The sequence below is a fragment of the Canis lupus genome, chromosome 9 (genome assembly GCF_003254725.2).
Source record: "Canis lupus dingo isolate Sandy chromosome 9, ASM325472v2, whole genome shotgun sequence".
Taxonomy (NCBI): Eukaryota; Metazoa; Chordata; class Mammalia; order Carnivora; family Canidae; genus Canis; species Canis lupus.
In genome coordinates this window covers 38,706,892-38,720,616 of record NC_064251.1, presented here as the reverse complement: position 1 = coordinate 38,720,616, position 13,725 = coordinate 38,706,892, and positions in this window count along the sequence as shown.

The following is a 13,725-nucleotide window of genomic DNA, read 5'->3' as shown; positions in this document are numbered from 1 at the left end:
AGCCTTCCTCTCCCTGCAGGCCGAGCTGGGTGTCCCTCTCTTAATTCCCTTTGTCATGACACTCAGCCTTATTATTGCTTTGTTTTCTCCCTTCCCCTCCCCCAAGGAGACCATGAACTTCCTGAAGACAGAAGCTGTAGTTTATCTATTTTTGTATCCCCGACACATTGCACAGTGCCTGGTATCAAGTGTATGTTCAGAAATGTCAGCTTTCATCCAATTAGAGTCACTGTGATTTGTGAACTTGTTTCTGCCATTTTGCTTCGTGTTTTCCTTTTTTTATCTTTACTTTTTATTTTCTCTCTCTCTCTCTCTTTTTTTTTTTTTTGGTTCTATGAAATTGACTGTATTTTCCTTATTTGTTTGGAGGCTTCACATTGTTTTCCTTATTTTAGTGGGAAACTTTAAATTTTAACATAAAGTCCTGTATTAATAACTATAAAGTTAATAATACCTCTGATCTCTTTTCCCTAAATACAAAAACTTTATAACACTTTAACTTGTCGTTCCCCATCCCTATTGTGTCTTAGTACTTTAATTTTATTTTATTTTTAGACCCATCAAAATTACTTTTTAAAAAAGATTTTATTTATTCATGAGAGACACACAGAGAGAGGCAGAGACACAGACAGAGGGAGAAGCAGGCTCCTTAAGGGAAGCCTGATGCAGGACCCGATCCCCAGACCCCAGGATCATGACCTGAGCCAAAGGCAGATGCTCAACCACTGAGCCCACCAAGATGCCCTCAAAATTACTTTAAAAAAGTTTATAGCCAGTGGTTATTGAGATATAACAGTATATATAACAATTGAAATATTTAATTTATCTTGTCTTGCTTCTTGCAACATTACTCCTTCCACCTGGGCTCGGTTCTCTTCTTGAAGCACATCCTTTAGTAACCCTCTTACAAAGGGTTTGTGTCAGTCTGTCTTTGCCTGAAAATACTATTAAATACTATTTTGAATGCTAAATACTAACTAGTATTTTAGCTGGGTCAAATAGAAATTTCCATCAATGCTTAATCTTCCTGTGCATTTTGAAGACTATTTCCACTGTGTTCTGGTGTCTTTGGTTGCTGATGAAAGATCTTGTTCAGTCTGCCATTCTTGATTAGGAAGTGTTTGTATTTATCTCTGGTAGCTTCTAATGTTTTTGTGGGGTTTTTTGTGTTTTGTTCTGTATTATTTCTGCAGCTTTATTATGCTGATGTATCTGAGTATATAGTAATTTGGTTTATCTTGCATGGGACTCCTAAGGACTCATATCTCTTTTCAAATTTGGAAGCTGGGATCTCCTTAAATACTGCCATTTTTACATTTGCTCCAGACACTCTTTAAAATCTCTACTAAAAGTATGCCGGAACTTTCCATTCTATATTTTATATCTCCTAGTCTCCTTCCATGATGTGTCTATTTATCCAGGTTTCATTTCAGATGACTTCCTTAGATCTGTATTTTGTATCCCCAATTCTCTATTTGTAGCTATCTTATCATCCAGCTGACCCATTAAGTTTTAGGTTTCAATTATTGTATTTTTCATTTTTCAAAATTCCACTTTTTCAGATTATTCATTTTTAGTATGCCATTCTTGACCTTTTACCTCTATAAGTATTTTAAACACATATTTTATGATCTCTTTCAGAATGTCCTATTATCTACACTTTTGTGGGTACTAAGGTTCCTTCTTGTTTCTGTTAACTCTCCTTCATGGCACTTCCTAGCATAGTTTGTAACTTTCCTTCATGGCACTTCCTAGCATAGTTTGTAACTTTCATCATGGGCTCATCTTCAGAAAGGATTATGTTTTGTGCAGTTTTATACATGCCTCTCCTAGGGTTCTGGTGATTTGACTGGTTTAAACTGGTTCTTACACTTTCTCACCTGGATATTGTAAATCCAGACTCCATAATGACCTATGACACAAGCTTTGGCTTACAATTTTTCACAGGTGCCTCTTTTCCCACCTACAGTCCCAGGAGGGTATTAAGGCTCCTTGTAAATTCCCTGGGTGGGGAGCAGCTTTCTCATCCCATTCATGAACAGGGGAACCCTTAGAATCCACCCCACTTGCTCATGTCTCCCTGTCTTCAGAGTTTCTGTTCCGTGCCCATTTAGTATTGAAATGTAACCTTGGGCACTTAGCACCTGTCTCTGAATCTGAGACCCCTAACAGTCATCAGGGTCTGAGCGCTTACTGAGCACTCCAGCTTTGAATCCTCTTCTTTCTTACAAACTCAACAATGTATTTGGAAAAATAATTTTTTGTTCTACTTAATCCAGATTGTCTATGAATTTTTAGAGAAACAAATCCATGCCAGCCTGTCTCATTAACCAGAAGTCTCCAGAAACTTCTTTATGATGAATGAATGAATGAATGAATAATATCCAAAGTTTCTTCATGTCAAAAGTTTGTCATTTGAAGTGTACTCAGAGGAGAAGCTTAACATCAGAAATAGAAACCCAAGTACCCTGTGCATCTTTCCATATCTCTCTGTGGAAATGGACAAAGAGTCTGACTCCAGTTGATGCATGTTTTAGCACATAAACTAAGATTTGCTCCCAGTTACCTTTGGTGATAACAGACAGAAAATTTGCCTAGCTTTTTTGTTCTTTAAAATGGAAGTGATTCTATTCACCCAATTTGTGGAGTATTAAAAGACCATCTTAAAGAGCTTTACAAATAAAATTCTATGTATTCTAATTTATTCCCAACAAGGCTAACAGTCATGTGTCTAGGAACTTCCCTGAAAAGTTCTTCCTCATGGGATTGGAAATACTCAAGTCTTGGGGCACCTGGTGAACCCCTTCAGTGGAGCAGCTGACTCTTGATCTCAGAGTCATGAGTTTGAGCCCCATGTTGGGTGTAGAGCTTACTTTTAAAAAAAATACAGAAATGCCCAGGTCTTACTGGAGGGAGACTAAGACATGGTCCTCAGGAAATTCCCACTCATGCCTGAGCAACTGAAGGAAATACTTTCTAGTATCTGCCTATCTAGGATGAAGACAAGATAATAATTTGCTACATCATAGGATTTTGTGTATTCTGCCTTGAAACTGCCAAGAGAAGGCTATGTTTCTCCTCCCCAGGGTATGCTTGTCTTGCCCATGAAAATCATCACTGTTTGGTTCAATGCTACAAACGTTTATTGAGCTCTTGGTCTGGACCCCACAGCAGGCCACATCATGAGAGCACAGAGATGAACAGGATGAGTCCCCTGCCCTTCTAATCCTAACAGTCTGGATAATACTGAGCATGGATGGGAAATAAGAGTTTTTCCGTGATTTTTAAAATTCATTTTCCTTTATTTTATTTTAATTTCATTTATTCACCTACCTAGAATCTTTGACCTGGATCCAGTCTACAGGCAGTTGAGGCCCAAGGCTCTTAAACTGCTTGCTAACAATTGCTCACTGAAATAATGGCAAAAGAAATGATAGTAGCACTGGTAGGACCCATGTCTCTTGATTCTCCCTGCCATCCACTCGGCAAATATCTCTTCTCCTATTCAGGGCTTTGCTGACTTTAATGTGCCATGATCCACCAGGCAGCTTTTTAAAATGCAGATCTTGCCTGGGGAGACATGGGCTGGGGCCTGAGGTTCTGCCTTTCTAACAGGGTCCCTGGTGGTGATGCCAGGAGAGCTGACATAGACCACACTCTGACCAGCGAGGGTCTAATACAAGCCAAATACTGTGCTGATGTACACAGGCCATGGGAGGTGAGGGGTTGGAAAAGACCAAAAAGTTTAAGAAAGAAAGACCTAGCTTCTCAAAGCTCAGAGCTCAGAAGCTATTGGGAACTACAGACAAGAAATACCGGGTGGTTGTGAGGATCTGTCTGTGCACACAGCACCTTAGATGTATAGGGAAAAGGAGGAGCCAATAATTTCCCTGGGTTAACCACAGAGAAAGAACTCTAATATATTTACTTGCAGGGCAGTCACTTCCATCTCTGGTGACTAATGCCAAGGATATTTTTTTCCCAAAGTCTTCAAGCAACACTCTCAAGGCAGCCTCCCTCAGCCATGCTCACTCAGGAGCCCAGGGACCCCCTCCTCTCTCATACCCCAGATGCCACTGCAGCTTTTGTGCCATAACCAGAACAGATCATTCAGTCCAATGTCATTGGTGCAGATGTCAGCCCCTCTGGCTCCTCTGAGCCCACCTACTTTATAGAAACTGTCCTAGACAGGCTGTGGATGGCTGAATTCTTCGGATGGTGTTTGGAAGAGGGAGGAAATGTGCTAAGGGCTGACCATCTATTTGGTTGTTTGTATTTACACCTTTAGCTGGTGGCATTCTAGAGCAAGAGCCTCTCCACTCTGCTACTCTGACTCCACAAAACTATTGGGACTTTTTTCTTAAGGGGGGAGGGGAATGGGGAGAAAAAAACTTGTTCCAGTAATCATCTCATCTATATTTAATTACATGGCCCTGGGCATTTTTCTCTCACTGGCAATGAAAGTGGCCCATAAACAATGTCTAGGGCCCCCAGGCCATAGTCACTTCCTACAAGAGAAACTCAGAGGGGCTCCCCTGAGCCAGCCCATGACTGCCTGGGGACTCAGAGTCTGCACTGTTCCCCACTGCGATGGGCACGCCACCTCTGGCAGTGAGTTCCCCAAGTGGCTCTTCAAGGAGGGCCAGGAAAGATACAAACATGAGGGAGGAAGGAAATTCCTTGAAGGGGCCCCTCCATTTTGTTGCCAAGAAAGATGCAAAGGGCCCAGCTCTCCAGCCCTGTATATTGAATGCTTTCTTTCTTAAAGATTAACAGGGGAAAAGCAGCTAAACTGAGCGGAGTGCCACAAAGTCCACAGGCCTTGAGTGCATGGTCAGAGGCAGAGCACAAAGGTGCTGCGTCAACCTTCACCATGCATGTGGGGGGTCGGGGCCCACTTCCAGAGACAAGGACCTGAGCAGTTGCCAAAATCAACCCCCTCATTTACAAATGGTGAGACTAAGGCCCAGCTAAAGGAAAGGATGCCCCAAAGTCACTGTCCAAATACCCCTAGGGTATTTTTTTAATTTTTTTTTAAGATTTATTTATTTATTTATTCATGAGAAACAGAGAGAGAGAGAGAGAGAGGCAGAGACACAGGCAGAGGGAGAAGCAGGCTCCATGCAAGGAGCCCGACGTGGGACTCGATCCCAGGTCTCCAGGATCTCACCCTGGGCTGCAGGCGGCGCTAAACCGCTGCGCCACCGGGGCTGCTCTCCTAGGGTATTTTAAATGCACTTATTAAAATATACAGATACAAAAAAATAAAAAATAAAAAATAAATAAAATAAAATATACAGATACATTCTTTTATTAAAATCCCTTGGCACTTTGTTGTGGCTCCTGCATGGCTCAGTTGGTTGAGCCTCCAACTCTTGATTTCAGCTCAGGTCATGATTTCAGGATCATGGGATCGAATCCCACCTTGGTCTCACCGCTCAGTGGTAGTCTGCTTCTCTCTCCCTCTGCTCCTCCCTCCCCACTTGTTCTCTCACTCTCTCAAATGAATTTAAGATTTTATTTATTTATTCATGAGAGACAGAGACTTAGAGGAAGAAGCAGGCTCCCTGCAGGGGAGCCTGATGGGGAACTAGATCTCAGGAACCCAGGATCACCACCTGAGCCAAAGGCAGATGCTCCTCCTCACTGAAAGATAATATTGAGGTGCCCCTCAAATAAATAAATTTTATTTATTAAAAAATATTTATTTGAGTGGGAGGGAGCATGTGGAAAGAGGCGCAGAAGGAGAGAGAGAATCTCAAGCAGACTCCCCGCTGAGAGCGGAGCCCAGAGCCCCATGTGGGTTTATAATCTCATGACCCTGAGATTATGATCTGAACTGAAATCAAGACTCCACCCACTTAACTGACTGAACAATCCAGGTGCCCTAAATAAATATATCTTTAAAAAAATAGTAATCCTGGGACTCCTGGGTGGCACAGTGGTTGGGCTTCTGCCTTCAGCTCAGGGTGTGATCCCAGGCCCGGAGACCAAGTCCCGCATTAGGCTCCCTGCATGGAGCCTGCTTCTCCCTCTGTCTGTCTCTGCCTCTCTCTGTGTTCCCTCATGAAAAAATAGAATCTTTAAAGAAAAAAAAAAAATCTCTCGGCACATTGTCATCCAGAACTTCAGAGCAGTTTATGAAAGCTCAAAAGCTGTATAAAGGAAAGTCAACTTTAACTTTCTCTGATACTATTAGGACACCCTGAATTCGTCTGAGGGAAAAAAGTACCAAATTCATGAAAAATGCATAAAACCATGTAAGTCAGGGATAGGCAAACTACAGCCTGGTCTTTCATATATCCTGTAAGTTGAGAGTGGTCTGTACATTTTTTTGAATGCCTGAAAAAAAAAGGAAGGAAAAATAACATTTCATGACATGTGAAAAATCACATGAAATTCAAATTTCAGTGTCCATAAGTAAAATGTTATTGGTATATAGCCACATTCATTCGTTTACATATTAACCATGGCTGCTTTTGCACTACACCGGCAGGGTCCAGTAGTCAGACAGACAATAGAGCGCTCAAAGCCAAAAATATTTACCATCTTGCTTTTTACAGAGAGAGCTTGCAGGCCCTTTAAGTAGAGAAGAAAGATTTGGAGCAGGATTTTGGAAGTGATCCCAGGTTGTGCCATGTAAAGCTGAAAACTTGCAAGGGGGAATATATTACTCATGAAGAAAACTCCCTGGCAACTCAGAGGACTATGTGTTGAGAGGGCAAAAAATATCCCCCTGTGTATAGAAAATTGGGGTCATGTCTCTGTGAGTTCTCTCTTCTGCACCTTCCCCACGATCAACAAGCTGTATTAGCCCCAAAGGTCCCCATTAGAGCCTTCTGCTGGTTCCCCTGACATGTCCCTTTAAGACCATTGCACTTCCTGTGTAGGTGTCACAGATATTCCTCCAACCTGAGACCCTTTGCAGTAGGGTGTTAAGAATCGACAATCAGAAACGAAGATGTCCAGATCAGGGATTTGTGTTTTGATCTGTTATTAATGGTAATAGAAGAGAAATGAAAGTTATCCTTAAAGCCTTTAGAATGTCCTCTGGGGTGCTGCCCCTGACTCCCTTGGGAAGACTTAACGACAGCTACCTCTGAGTGCCTTTGGACCTTGAGCTACGCTTAGCTTGCATTGCAGGTACCATATTGCATTGTAAGTGGTTATTTGGATTATCTGTCTCCAGGGAGACAGGGACCTGATCTTTTCATCTCTGGATCCCCTTGGACCTGGGACCATACCTGGACCATATCGTAGATATATTAGTGTGCTAGGGCTTCTTCTATAATGAAATATCACAGACTGAGTAGCTTAAGGGACAGAAGTTAATTTTCTCACAGTTCTGGAGACTAGAAGCTGGATATCAGTGTGTCAGCAGGTTTGGTTTCTCCCGAGGCCTCTTCTTGGCTTTAGACAGCTGCCTCCTGCCTGTGTCTTCACGTGGCCCATTCTCTGTGTGCACATGTTCCATGTTCCAGGTGACACTTCCTCTTCTTTTAAGGGAACCTTCCCTATTGGATTAAGATCCCATTCTTAGGACCTCATTTAACCGTAATTACCTCTTTAAAAGCCCTAACTCCAAATATAGTCATCTTGGGAGTTAGAGCCTCAATATGTGAATTGGGAGGGAGCATGATTTAATCCATAACATTGGGTGCCTAATAAATAATTTTTTGGAAAGAAGGAAGGAAGGATGGATCCTGAGCACCAAAACATTGACAAACGGTAGGGCATGATACAAACGTAATTAGAATGTCATGCAGGAGAAAAAAACATCCTCTCTTTAACTTCCTCTCTCCTCCTGAAACTGACTCACAAGCCACCAGACACCAATTTTGTTGAGTTTCATGTGCTGAACAAGAGAGAAGACCCTTTGCTATTCTGGTCTCCCCATGACTCTTGACCTTGAAGCAACAGACAGACTCTATAGACTCTACAGTCATCTCAGGTTCTTAGGCCACTAAGAAATATGTTTTACATCATAACCTGTTATGTATGTTTCACAAAACAATGACATTACTTTGCATTACAATCTGGCATTTTTAATTATATTCTTTTAAAAAATTTCTCTTCATGAGCCAATAAATTGATTTTATGACCCACTAAGGGCTCAGGAGCCAGTTTGAAACATATGCTATTTTCCTTATAAAAGAAAGCAGAGAAGGGCTCCTTTTTCCCCTCAGTTATCCACCTTCCATGGAACACTTAACATTTTACAGAAGAGTTCTACAGACGTCTTCTCATTAGACCTTACAACAATCCTGAGAGGTACATTTTATAACATGAAAAAAATGAAGGTTAGAAAGTCTTTTTTTTTTTAAGGTCTATTTATTTAGAGAGAGAGAGAGACAGAGACACAGAGGGAGAAGCAGGCTCCATGCAGGGAGCCCGACATGGGACTCGATCCTGGGTCTCCAGGATCACACCCCGGGCTGCAGGCAGTGCTAAACCGCTGGGCCACCCGGGCTGCCCTGAATGTTAGAAATTCTAATGGGATTTGAACCCATGTTCTCTGACTCCTGTTCAAAACTCACGTATCATCCTGTTCCATTTTGTCAAAAAGGGAAATATTTGCCCATTTTTTCTATATACTGATTTGACTATTGACTATTCTTACATTACTTTCTTACATTACTTTCTAATATAAGAAAGTTTTATTTATTTTTTTAAAGATTTTATTTATTCATAGACACACAGAGAGAGGCAGAGACACAGGGAGAGGGAGAAGCAGGCTCCATGCAGGGAACTTGACATGGGACTCGATCCTGGGGCTCCAGCATCACGCCCTGGGCTGAAGGAAGCGCCAAACCGCTATAAGAAAGTTTTAAATGTGGGGGTCATTTGATTCCTAGTTAGATTAGAGCGGTTTTCAATTTTTTTTATAAAGTTGCAACATTTTTATAAAACCTGAGTAAAAATATTTTTTCAGATTATAAAAAAAAAGAAATAAATTACATAAAATTTGAAAAAATACAGAGAAGTTGAAAAAAAGAAAATCACCCAAAATCTGAATACCTAGAGAAAAGCATGTCATTTCAGTATTTCCTTCTAGTTTTTTTTTCTCTATACACAGCTATATTTTCATTACTTAATTGATATCGTGCTTGATTTTATCACTGAACATTATCCCAGAAGTCTTTTCCACATTATTTCAAATTCTCATATTTTTAATGGCCACAAAAACACTTTGTGATGTGAATGTGCCACGATTTACTTCACCATCCCCTTCCTGTCTGACAACTGTTGGACAATCGGTTTGTTTCCAGTTATCATCTTTGTAAATCAAAGTCAAGAAATATTCACCTAAGTACTTTTCAGTGCCCAAGTGTTTCTCCTGGATCAATTCCAACATTCACTAAATCTTTTCTGGAAATAAGAGGTAGATGTGGATTTCTGCAGGGGTTACATGACCGTACAGCTAGATGATGGACAGAGCAGAGTCATGCCCTCCAACTGGGAAACCAGAAAATCTTAACACTTCAAAATGAAAAATAAGAAGACCCTGGGCCAAGGGCTATATTCTCATCATCAAGGAGTCTCCAAGGACGAAGGCCTCAGGGTTTGGAGAAGGGAAAGTGATTTGCCTCAAATGACACAGTGAGATGATGAGAGAACCAAGCCCTGGATCAAGCAATTCTCCACTTTGTGTGCTCCTCACCCCCCAGGAGAGGTGTGGTACGAATCATAAAGTATAAATGAGAATATCACAGCACTGAATGTCACGCCCTCCAAATGGGAAAATAGTACTCGAGCACTCCAGTTTACTGTTTGGCTAAGTGGGATATAAAAACCAGCAAAGCAACAGCTTCGACATATCATACAAATCAAGAAGACATGAGTGGAGCAATTTGTTTTTAACAGTTTAATAAACTCTCTAAGATAAGAACTCTCGGTGTTAACCATAAATGCAAGACTTAGGCAGAAGTTTTGTTTTAGGCTTTAAACTAGAAATAAATTTGGGAAGAGTCACATTTTAATATCAAATACTTTGAGCTTTCCCAAAGCACAAGCTTTAAGGAACACCCAGATGGCAACTCTCTGCCTTTGATTAGTCTGTAACTATGCCCAGCCTGATTCCCATCACCTCCATCCCATCTTGCAAAGTCCTGACTTCCATCATCCACTTACTGCAGCATCTTGGTTGCTTAGAGAACCTGCCTATTGCTGAGCTGCATGACTAACATTATTCATCCCCACACCTCCTTTGGCTGCTGCTTTAAGACAAATACAGGTTACGTTGCCAACAACCATGTGAATTGGTGTCAGCTTTCTTAGAAGGCAAATTGGCATCACATATCAAAAGCCACAAAAACTCTTGGGCAAACTAATCCCACTCCTGGGACTCTTCCCCAAAAGAGAAGTTAAAAAGGAGAAGGACATTTGTCACAAATGTCCCTCGTAGTGTTAGAACTATCCAACAATAAGGTAAACAACAGCACATCTCTGTTGACAGCTGCCTTTTACTGAAGAAATTCTCTGACAGGTCTCGACATGTTTCTAAAACCTCACAGCAGCTGTACCAAGGATGTGGTGACCGAGGCACAGAGCACAAGGTGGTCACTGAATCCAGGTCACATGGCTGGCAAATGGCAGAACCAAAGCTTGAACCAAAGACTCTGGGACTGTTCCACTCATCCCTAGGATTGCTTAGGACCAAGACCCTGGAGCAGCCAGTCTCAGGAAGGAGCCACGATGCAGCAGCCCCCATGATAAGCATGAAGACACTGCAGCAGGGTAGAAAAGGCCTTCCTGAAATAACAGTAAGGGGAAAAGAGGAGCACTCCAAATTAACCCCTGCGGTGTGATTATAATTTTCATTAAAAATGTGGGTAAAAACGGAAAGCAGTCACATAGAAAAATAGTTGAGCTAGCATTCAGGGGGAAACATGGCTGGGTGCTTTATTCTATTTATAGTTCCTTGAATGTTACAGCAATGTCTAAGCAGCAGGCCTCAGAAATTTAAAAAAAAAAATTTTTTTTAAAACACAAAACACAAGACCTGCCTCGACCACTGATTTGGGGTTAAACGAGTGCACAGGGATGTTTTTCTCTGTCCCCTACCTTTGAGTAACTCCTCCACCCTGCCAGCTCTCTCTCTCGGTTTCATGATGCCTGCTCCATGCTGAAACCACAACTTCCCCCCTGGGGATTGCTGAGCACCCAGCAGGGAATCACAAGTAGGTCTTTTTTCAGCAGAGGTGAGAGAGTATTGGAATATGACATCATTATTCAAATGGTAAAGAAGAGAGGGAGAGCACCAAACAAATTCACATGCCAAGGAGAAAACCAGTGGGCTTTTATGGCTCTGTTTATGGGAAGTGCCTTGCCTACTGAAAGATCAGGAGCTGACGTGTCTGGTGGCACTGGAGCATTGCATGAAATTGCAAAAATAGAATCCTATAAAAATTCATAAGCTCATGAAACACCCACTTGACTTACAGGTTAGGGGTATAGTGGCCAGGATTTCGGCAGGTCTTGGGGAAAAAGGAAGCATGATAGCTGCATCTGAAGCACCAGCACGTCCCTGCACGTCGCTGCCCTAGGCCCTTCTTAATAACTAATATGCAGGGGGGCACCAGGGTGGCTCAACCCGTTAAAGCCTCTGTCTTCAGCTCGGGTCATAATCTCGGTCTCCTGGGGTTGAATCTTGTGTGGGGCTCCCTGTTCAACGGGAGCTTCTCCCTCTCCTCCCCATTGGTGTTCTCTGTCGCTGTTTCTGTCTGTCTGTCTCTCTCTCAAATAAAATCTTAAAAAAAAAAAAAAACCTAATATGCATGAGGGCTTCCCAAATATATGCATTGGGTGGAACACCTCTTGTTTTAACTGATTGAATCCTACAGTAGATACTACTGGTTTATCTTTGCAGAGGAGGAAACTGAGATTTTTAAGAACTTAGAAAAACTTGCCCAGCTGAGATTCAAGGCCAATGCCACTGGACACCTAGCCCTGGCCTGTGCGGCCTCTCAGTTTGCCACCCTGTCCAAAGGCTCTTGATCCATTCTTATCAATGGCCCTGTATGGCACCGACTACTGCATCCTTTATGTGGAGGACACTGCCTTTCCTTTGGGGCACAGGAAGCACTGCACCAGACAGAGGCCCCCTCCCCTGGGTGAAAGTTCAGATTCGAATGATCTGAAAGTTCACTGGGCTTCCTGCCTTTTCAGGAAGAGAAAGAAACAACGTGTCCTGTGATCAAGAGTGTGCCCTTTGGAACAAAATGGATCCAGGTTTGTATCCTGGCTTCCACATTTAGTAACTCGAATGAGTCACGGAGTGCCAGCGAGCCTCAATTCTCTCACCTGTGAATAGGGGCCCATTTGCAGATAACAAAGAGTGTGGTCCAGCACAGTGCTGGGCATGTGGTGGAAGGATTTTCCCCCTGGTTCATAATCTGTCCCTTAATGATCCTAGAGGAACTTTGAATGTCCCCTTCTTCAGTGAAACTGCTGTGAAAGAATTGGTCAGTGCCCTCGATGACAAGGCACCAATGACCTGCAATGCCCCTCGGCTGCTACCTGTGGCCATTGTGTTTCCCTTTGTACTGATGCTACCGAGCTCTGTCTTATTGGCCCACTGATGGGATTTCTCTTTCTCTGATAGGAGTCCTCTCCTTTCCGACTCTCCATTCTCTGATCTCTAAGACATTAATCTTTGTTGTACCTAGTTGTTGGTGTCCTTGTTTTGCTTTTCTTTCCAAGTTCACTAGATGCTACATGTCTTTCTTGTCCACACTGTGTTTGGCACACCCAATAGTCTGCACACTTTGCAAGGGCTCTCTCGCCCTTTTATCCCCCGGGGTCCAAGCACTATACCTGGCATATAGCTGGTGCTCAATGATTGTGTGATAAATGAATGAACAAACAAATGATTAGCAGGGACTTAACGTGGCCTGAGAATGGGTCATCCTACAAATGTATACAGAACACCTGCTGTTGGCTATAGGAGGAGAGTCACAAGACGGAAGATCTGCTAGGCTCCCTGGGAGTCAGGTGAACTATGACAGCTTCTCTGTTACGTATTTTATATATTCATTTAATCCTAAAGAAATCCTACACATGTGAGTGGACACTCCACTTTATTTTATTTTTTTTTAAAGATTTTATTTATTTATTGATGAGAGACACAGAGAGAGACAGAGGCAGAGACACAGGCAGAGGGAGAAGCAGGCCCCATGCAGGGAGTCCCGACATGGGACTCGATCCTGGGACTCCGGGATCATGCCCTGGACTGAAGGTGGACTAAACTGCTGAGCCACCCGGGCTGCCTGACACTCCATTTTATAGATAAGACTAACTCACCTGGCTACCCGGCTCTCCCTGACTCCAAAGCCAATATCACCTCCTGATGCTGGAAGACCATTTAGCATAGTGGTCAAGTGCATGGGCTCTGGCGTCAGGCAATCTGGACTCATTTCCTGACTTGCCTCTTACTAGCAGTGGGAATTCTGACAAATCATGGACCCCGCCAAGGCTTAGTCTGTCAAGTAGGGATAACAATAGTTTCTACTTCAAGGGTTGTTGTGAGAATTAAATGAGACAATTTAAGTGATTTCCCATGAGCAAAGCACACAGCAAATCTTTGACAGCAGCAGTAGCAGCAACAGCGATATTGGTAGTGGTGCGGGTGGTGACAGCGGTGGTATGAACAGTGGTAGTAGTGGTGAGAGCAGTAGCAATGGTAGTGGTAGTGGTGTTAATAGAGGTTGTAGCTGCAGTGTTGGT